Here is a 9,404-nt window from a genome sequence, read left to right as displayed (position 1 = left end):
GTTGTATATTTTTTTTAATAATATTTATTAGTGGATGCGATTTCTAAGAGGCTTAGATCTCGTGAAAAAGGAAACTCCATCCAAAAAATACTTTGGGCATGGGAAATCTGGCTCTAAAATAGATTTCAAATACATATTATGAAATTTGTAACTCACCAAATGGCGTAGATCTTGTGGATCCATAATCATTTTAAAATAGAGGATCTAGATAATGTGTATAACACTATTTTTAGGGTTTGAAATCCTAATTTCTTTTCACATAGTGGCTAATATCAAGATGGGAAATTTGAAGGTTTTTTGAAATTAAAACTACAACTTTTTATGAGTTTTAAGGTGAGGCTTTACTTATTTTGATATGGTTGCATCTTTATCAAAATATTTTTCCTTAATTAATGCTAGATTTAATTAAACATTTATATCTCATAGTATTTTTAGTAGTATAATAACGGCGAATAATATCGTTATTGATAAATAGTAAAATATAACTATAATATTTTATTATATAAACGTATTCAATTTTCATTAGTTAAGTAGATTAAACAAAAAATTTATAGAGAGTCAAGGCTTTAAAAAATTAAATTAGAGCCCACCTCAAAAATTTTACTAGAAGAAGTTGTTTTGATGCTTAGATATCATCGAATTGATCACCTCGACATCAAGATGCACGGAAATGAGAAAAAAATAGATTTCAAGTTTTGGAAATAGTATATCTTGTAACACATTTTGGATCGTTAATTTTCAAGATTTTTAAGTTTTCATAGATCTGCTCAATCTAGACTATTTATGAAGCTTTAAGTTGTATAATTAAAGATGAAAATATATTTTAAAGCTATCCTAAAGATTTCCAATACAAAAACCATATTTGTACGTAGCTACTCATGTATTTGGTCTGGATATATTCGAGAAGGGATAGACATCCATGGAGCTCCTCTAATAATCTCTCAACTTGGGTTTGATCTAAGCTAACAAAGGGGAAGTTTGACGACAAACAAAAAGCAACAAAACATTGCTGCTACAGCAAAAGTGTACAAAAGGTAAATGGTCACAATCTCTTATCATAGTTGTAAGTAATGAAATTGTAATTAGTACTTGTTATGATAAATGGATCGGGAAAGGTTTTTATACTTCCACTACAACATAGAAGATATATACTTTCTCATCCAATTTAGATTAAAGGATTCACCACTTGACCTAGATCCGATGCCTTTGAGTATTTTACTTTTAGTTTCTTGTATAAATTGTATGAAAATGAAAATTGATACATGCTATTTTCTCAATGGAACGCACCTAAAATAAATATTAAATTTTTTTTGATAAAATATAATAACCAAAATACCTTTTAAAATTTTTAGGGGTATTTTGGTTATTTTATTTCATGTGAATATCGTTTTTACATTTTTTACAAGTCCAAGTTTAAGAGGGGAGTGGAAACCCAAAATTTGGTGTCAAAATATTTTATAAAAAAATTAAAAATAAAATAATATATACATGATATTGTGATTGGAATCATCTCAACCATCCATTCTGAATAGACTGGTAGATAAGGCGATAAGTTTCATCCCGTAGGACAAGCATAGAGAGCTTGCCCAAATGGATTAACTCAACACATAGAAGGAATAGGCAAGCAGGTGAATCTAGACATTAATATTTAATTAACTATTATATTAATATCAAATAATAACATAAATAAGTTATTTATGTTATTATTATATTGGTAAAAATAATAATTACAATATGAGATGATCATAGATAGATTATTATTGTTATTTTAAAAACTATATTGTAGTTTTTCTATTCAGATATGCTATAATCTTTATGATGGTGAAATTTATATGTTGTAGTATCCATGAAAACTCTCATCAAGAAAAGGAAGTATAGGTGATATATTTTATTATAATTAATACATAATAACATAATTATATATATAGAATTACAATACATTCATAATCTAGTATACTCAAAATATATTATTAATATTGTAAATATTATTCACATATTTTATGATAATTAAGATTATAATACTTATGATCTATAACAATTATAAATAACTATAATGATGTTGATGAATAAATAATATTGATTATCATAATTATTAATGAATAGATAATATAACAAATATAATTTGGGCCTCTTTGAAATTAAAATAATTATTTGGGTGTAAATTTTATTTAAGTTCCTTATTCTCTTTTGTATTTAATATTGGTTATAAGTTTAACTAACTTGTACCCCACCTCAAACATCCTTGTTTAGTAGGAGAGAGAGATATGAATAAGAAAGAGAGAGAGTAACATAATTATTTAGTGAGAAAGAGGCATGGATTGAGAGAGACACTTGTAGCATTAAGGGAGATAAAAGTCCCACCAAATAACCATAGAGGAAGAGGATAAAAAAGAGAGAAGATGTGCAGAGAGATACTTGCGGCTTGAAAATAAAAGAAAAGGATTTCAAGTTTATTTTGTAAAAAATTATTTAAACATTTTATTTTCAAGATTTTGAAGTGTTTATAGATATGTTTAGTCTACATCACTTTTAGAACTTAGAGTTTCATAATTAAGGCTAAATACAAATTTCCAAGACATATATGTAAGGTTTTTTATGCCGGAACTACATATTTTGATAAAATTTAGAAGTGCCTTGTGGTTTGTACAAAGTGCGCACCTATTAAAAACCTCACCTATATTTTCCGAGTCCTTTTCTCTTGGTTCAAATAAATTTCTAATATATAAAGGAAATTTGTTTCACGAGTCAGCGGGCGCAAGAGCCTATGGACCTACCAATGTCGATCTTTATCTAAATTGTATTGGCCATGAATAAGATATGGGCGGTGCATAAAAAATATAAAAAAAAATTAAATTTTTATTTTTAAAAGTTTATTTTTCTTTTCATATATATGATCATCTTTGCCTAGACGATAAAAAAAAAAAAATTAGAAAAAAAAATCATCTAAAAATGAATTTTAGTGGGGGGCTGCAAATGTACATGTGAGTCGGCCGACTCATAGAAACCCCATCCATAGATAAAAGCTCCGTGTGATTCTCGTGCTCTGTTTTAGTTTCAAATTTCATGGCAACCTTACTGGCCATCACACCGGGCCTCCTCTCCACTCACCAAGCCAGCCCCAAGTTAGACCGAGCCCATCAAGGGCTCGACCAATGGCCCCACCTGCGAGCGATAGCTCAGCTAGACCTGTGCACCAACCTGACCGAGGTGCACCAGCTCCACGCACAGCTGACCAAAACTGGGTTCGCTCGAGACCCCATAACGCTATCCAAACTCATCACCTTAACCGCCATCTCAGACATGGGTAATCTTGATTACTCTGAATCAATTTTTAATGGCATAGAAAATCCTAATACTTTCATGTATAACGCCATGATAAAGGGTTTTTCAGGTAGCCAAAAACCTGAAAAATCAATTGGGTTTTTCTATAAAATGTTGGAGAATGGAGTCAAGACTGATAAATTCACATACCCATTTGTTTTCAAGGCCTGTACTCTTCTTTCTGCAATTGAAGAAGGGAAGCAAATTCATGGGAGGACTGTTAAGAGTGGGTTGAATTCGGATGTTTATGTGCAAAACAGTTTGATGCATTTTTATGCCAATGGAGAGAATTTAGGTGATGCTTGTAAAGTGTTTGATACGGGCTCGGGCTTGAATGTTAGCTCTTGGAACACCATGGTTTCTGGTTATTTGAAATTTGATGAAATCGAATCTGCTCGTCAGTTGTTTGATGAAATGCTCGAGAGGGACGTGGTATCATGGAATTGCATGATGGATGGTTATGTAAAAATTGGCGACATGGGTCATGCATGTCGATTGTTTAATGACATGCCTAAGAGAAATGTGGTCTCATGGAGTACCATGATATCGGGTTATGTCCAAAATTCGGACTATAAAGAGGCACTGAATCTCTTTAGGAGAATGCAAATCGAGAGAGTGAACCCAAACAGGATCACATTGGTCAGTGTTCTTCCTGCAATTGGTCATATCGGTGCTCTATGTCAAGGCGAATGGGTACATGGCTACATTGACAAACATAACATGGAGTTGGATTGTGTTTTGGGTTCGGCTCTTGCCGATATGTACTCTAGATGTGGAAAGATTAGAGATGCCCTGTGTATATATGAGCGTATAGTACATGTATCGAATTGCATCACATGGAATGCCATGATTCAAGGACTGGCCATGCATGGGCAAGGCATAGATGCTCTTAAAGCATTTTCACGCATGCAGAGCTTAGGCATAGCCCCTGACCATGACACATTTGTCGGTGTTTTGAGTGCTTGCAACCATGCTGGTCTTGTCGAAGAGGGCCTTAAATACTTTAGCCTTATGAAAGAGAAGTATAATGTGATGCCTGGTATCAAGCATTATGGATGTCTCATTGATCTCTTAGGTCGAGCTGGTCGTTTCGACGAGGCATTGGATGTCATACATAACATGCCTATGGATGCTGATGCTGTCATATGGGGTTCGTTACTCGGGTCTTGTAGAAATAATCACAACATCGAGCTTGGTGAATATGCAGCAAAGAAATCAATGGAATTGGACCCAAAGGACAGTGGATTTTACGTGCTTTTATCGAATATGTATGCTGATGCTGGTCGATGGGGAGATGTCGAGAGAGTGAGGAAAGACATGAATAAAAGGAGAGTTAAGAAAATGCCGGGGTGTAGCTCTGTCGAATTGAATGGTGTGGTTCACGAATTCACTATCAAAGGAAGCTCTCACCATCCTCAAAAGGAAGACATTGCTAATATGTTGGATGAGATTGAAGGGAGGTTAAGATCAGTTGGGTACGTACCACAAACAAGTGAAGTTTTGCTAAACATGAAAGAGGAAGAGAAGGAGGCGGCACTGTATCGACATAGTGAGAGGGTGGCATTGGCGTTTGCACTCATTAGCACCGGACCAGGAACTCCAATTCGAATCGTGAAGAACCTTCGAGTATGCGAAGATTGTCACTGGGTATTGAAACTTGTATCAAGCCTTTATGAGAGAGAGATTCTTGTGAGAGATCAGAACCGTTTTCATTGTTTCAAGAATGGATCTTGTTCATGCCTAGATTATTGGTAATTTTTATTTGAATAGGCTTGGTGGGGGTTTTGGAGGGAAAGATTGTTCTTCTCTTTGTTCAATTTATCTTGCTGATGGTTTCTTTTTTTTATTTTTTTCTTTTTTTTGTGGTGAAGTGGGCTTTTATTGCAATGTCTGTTGAAAACAATTAAGGGCTTGAATTGTTTTTATTTTGCAATATAGGAATCAATATGAGCTTTTGTACACCGTAATCAGGTGGTTTGGATTCTGGACCTCTTGGTTACACCCATGTTTAAAAACACGGTTCAGTGACCTGGGTCGCCCCTCTAGAAACTGGTCTGGTTCAGTGGTCCGGATCAATGATATGGCCTAGTGAATCTACAAATAAAATAATTTAAAAGATAGGGAACAAAATATTGTAAACTATTAAAAAATAAAGTGGGACTGGGTTTCTGACAGAACCGACCGGTTCCCTGGTCTTATATTTAGCCATTAGCCAGAACTGGACCAGACCCATTCCCCGAATTGCATGCAACCTCGAATCCCAAGCCAATTTTCGTAAATTAAAAGATGGCGGCTGGTTTGAGCTAGTTTTCGTGCGAATGTTGTTATATTCGCTTTTAGAGGTCTCTTGTTTTGGGCAGGGAAAGAGAAGCGCCTCGGATATTTGGATGATTTGGGAGAAGCTTTCGTTTAAAAAACTAAAATTTTAAAAGTATTTAGGCAAATTTTGAAATATTTTTATTATAAAGTATAGTCTGAGAAACTTTTGAATGCAATTGACTTTACTTTTCGTAAAAACTTTAGCATTTTAGAGGCATTTAAGAAACTATTAAATAAGTGTCCATGTTTTAAATAATTGTTATTTTTCTAAAATATCGGGGTATGATTCACTTCGCTTCAGTTGCGAGGCTAAAGTTGAAGACTGCGGCGGAACCGAAGGTCATCCGATAACACTGGTTTTCACACCGAAACTTTTCTTAATCATATTATGCTGGTACAAAGCCGACTCCAAATTGTTGGAATAAAGCTCGTAATGCCCGTACAACTTATCCCTAGCCATTCAATTGGGATTTGAACCTAAGATGTGAATATTGCGTTGGAAAAAGCTTTGCATGGGTGTGGCTTGGTCTTTTGGTTTAGGGGATAGGATATAATTGCCATCAAGGGGTATATATTTTTAAGTAATTTTCAAAAGGGTGCGGTTTATATAGAGCCGAGGCTCTGAACAATCAAAATAAAGCGTACCTTCAAATAGTGTAAAAAAATGTGGTTTCAACTGGAAATCTTAGTGATAGCCTTAACATATATTTTCATTTTTAATTATAAAATTTAAAACTTCAAAAATGGTGTAGATCATGCATATCTATGAAAGCTTGAAAGATTTGAAAATCTTGAAAATTGACTGTCCAAAAAGGCATTACAAGATGCACTATTTCTAAAACTTTGAAATCTTTTTTTTTTTTTTTAATGTTCATGCATCTTGATGTTAAGATGATCAATTTGAAAATATTTGGGCATCAAAACAACCTGTTCTAGTGAAATGTTTGAGATGGGCTATAATTTGAAATGTTTGAGGTGGGCTCTAATTTGATTGTTTAGTGCCTCGGCTCTATATAAACTTTTTCCTTTTTCAAAATGATCATAGTTTTGGGGAAGCTTGAAAATGAGGGTATGCACAAGACCTAAAACAATTCAACACAATTCATTCAAGTTATTTCACAGTAGGTCTGAGGTCTGAGAAATTAATTGGATTGAAATCTGAATTTTGGACCCTATCCAGATCTAGGTATGGATTCAAGATTTGGATCTGATGGGTCGGATCCGGATTCAAAATTTGAATCCGAATGAATTCAAATTGGATTTGGATATAGGTGGATTCTATTCAGATCTGACCAAAGTATTAAAATATTATATATAATTTTATAATATACATATATGTTATATAGTATTTTTTTGTTATACATTATTTTATATATAATAAAATAATATATAAAATAAATTTTTTGGATCTGAATGGGTCTAGATCCATATCCAAATCCCATATATACTTTTTGGATCTAGTTTCAGAACTAAATATCCTGGATTTGATCGGATTCAGATTTGGATCCAAATCCTATGTGTACTTTTCAATTCAAATATGGATCTGGATCGAGCCCGATCCGACCCATTCTCAGATCTATTTCACGAGCACTTTGAGTATATTAAGTTTTGCATAAATTATTAGTGTGGTAGCTTGAATAAAATTTGACTTGGGAATTCATATAACTTTATAGGAAATTGATCAAAATGCTCTTAAGGTATTAATTTCATAAATTTTACCCCAATGTTTTGATTTAATTTCAAAATTCCCATAAACATGATGCTCACTTGAAAAGGTGGAAAAAGTGAAAAATGTTAAAGGGTGTGGTTTCTATAAGGTTGCAACCTTAACCAATCCATTTAAGGTGCAATTCCAAAATTTATCATAACATATAATTTTGGTGTAAATGCTTTTTAAGATTATCTCTATTTTCATATCTAATTATAAAATTTTAAACTAAAAAAATGGTCAAAATCTAGTAGATCTATAAACTCTTGAAAATGGACGATCCAGATAATGTGTTGCAAGATGCACTATTTCTAGGACTCAAAATCCTTTTTTTTTTTTCCATATTCTTACATATCAATGTTGAGATGATCAATTAGAGAGTTTTTCAACATTAAAACAACCTTTTGCGATGGATTTTTGATGTGCGCCTGTAATTCTACATTTTAAGGTTGCATCCTTATATAAACTTTTTCCAATGTTAAATTGCTGAAAAGTGGTGTATTTTGATAATTTCCCTGACTTTATTTTATGTATTCATAGGATTTGAAGTAGGGAAGTATAATTGCAGTGGTCAACCCTTATACTAATCAAGCTCACGCCCTGTTCTCGAGGGAAATCATGTGACTCGTTCAATTAACTTTCAAATTGTCAATGAGGAAAATCGTTTAATAGGGCAGCGGGTTTATAAAACTGTACCGCAAATCTTGTAGGAAAAAGATGAATGTCGGGAGAATTTTCAAATTGATACTGCGAAAACATCCATTTATTTAAAGCAAAAACATGAATTTCAAGTTTTAAAAATAATCTATATTATTAATAAGTTTCTTTTTACTATTTATTTTAAGTTTTCACAAAACTGTCCGGTCTGTATTATTTTTGGAGCATTCAAATTTCACAATCAAGCTTGAAGAATGAGAAAGACCGTTACAAACGATTTCTAATAACAAAACTACATTTTCAGAGAGGCCTTACGTTGAGGATTTACAGAATTTTGTAGAGCCACGACCCCTCGAAAACCGCACCCATCCCGATCACACAAGTGTCTTTCTTTGCCATAAAATAACCCAAGAACAACAAGTCCAAGTTTTAAAGATGGATAACGCGTGCTATTTCCTTCATTTGTTTAGTGCCAATCATTTAGAGATTAATAGTGACTAATACATTATTAAATTTCCACTAACTCATGTACTTCATAGTCTAAGGCAAGTATTTAACTCCCCAAATAAGAAATTAAAGTATTCCCATGCAAACTCAAGCTTGAGTTAGTTAGTATGCATGGGTAAAATCAGTGTTTAAAAAAACGTTCGAGTCGGGAATCGCCATGGACGGATCGAATCGGCAAAAAAAACGGAAATTGTCCGGTTCTAGAGAGAACCGGACGATTCTGTACAGTGACTCGCCGATTCACTGTACGGAATCGGCGAGTCCGTACAATGAATCGGCAAGTCCCGTACGGATTTTTTTTTTTTTTTTTTTTTTGTAATCCATAATAGATTTTTTTGTAATACTTGATCAATTTTTTTGTAATCCATGATTGAATTTTTTTTTTTTCTTTTGTAATCCATGATAGATTTTTTTGTTTTTTTTTGTAACCCATGATAGAATTTTTTGTAATCCATGATCGAATTTTTTGTAATCCATGATCGAAATGTTTTTTTTTTTTTTCTTGTAATCCATGATCGAATTTTTGTTTTTTTTTGTAACCCATGATAGAATTTTTTGTAATCTATGATCGAATGTTTTGTAATACATGATCGAAATGTTTGTTTTTTTTTTGTAATCCATGATCGAAATGTTTGTTTTTTTTTTTGTAATCCATGATCGAATTTTTTGTTTTTTGCTTTTTTGTAACCCATGATAGAGTTTTTTGTAATCCATGATCGAATTGGTTTTTTCTTTTTTTGTAATCCACGATTGAATTTTTTGTTTTTTTTTGTTTGTTTTTTTTTGTAATCCATGATCGAATTTTATGTAATCCATGATCAAATTTTTGGTAATCCATGATTGAATTTTTTGAAAATTTGTGATTTTTTTTTTTTAATCCATGATCGAATTT

General features: G+C 32.8%; 1 pseudogene across 1 annotated transcript; it reads left to right on the top strand.

Moving 5' to 3' along the window:
• Positions 1–3,041: 3,041 nt before the first annotated feature.
• Positions 3,042–5,116, top strand: LOC105420664 (pentatricopeptide repeat-containing protein At5g48910 pseudogene; annotated as a pseudogene). The gene has a single exon (XR_016058053.1). The product of XR_016058053.1 is annotated as a pentatricopeptide repeat-containing protein At5g48910 pseudogene (transcript).
• Positions 5,117–9,404: the final 4,288 nt, after the last annotated feature.

This window comes from Amborella trichopoda, chromosome 6 (assembly GCF_054954075.1).
Source record: "Amborella trichopoda isolate Santa Cruz 75 chromosome 6, AtrichopodaSantaCruz75HAP2 v2.0, whole genome shotgun sequence".
NCBI lineage: Eukaryota > Viridiplantae > Streptophyta > Magnoliopsida > Amborellales > Amborellaceae > Amborella > Amborella trichopoda.
The sequence above is the reverse complement of the archived record's forward strand: the minus strand, read 5'-3'. Positions and strand labels throughout refer to the sequence as shown.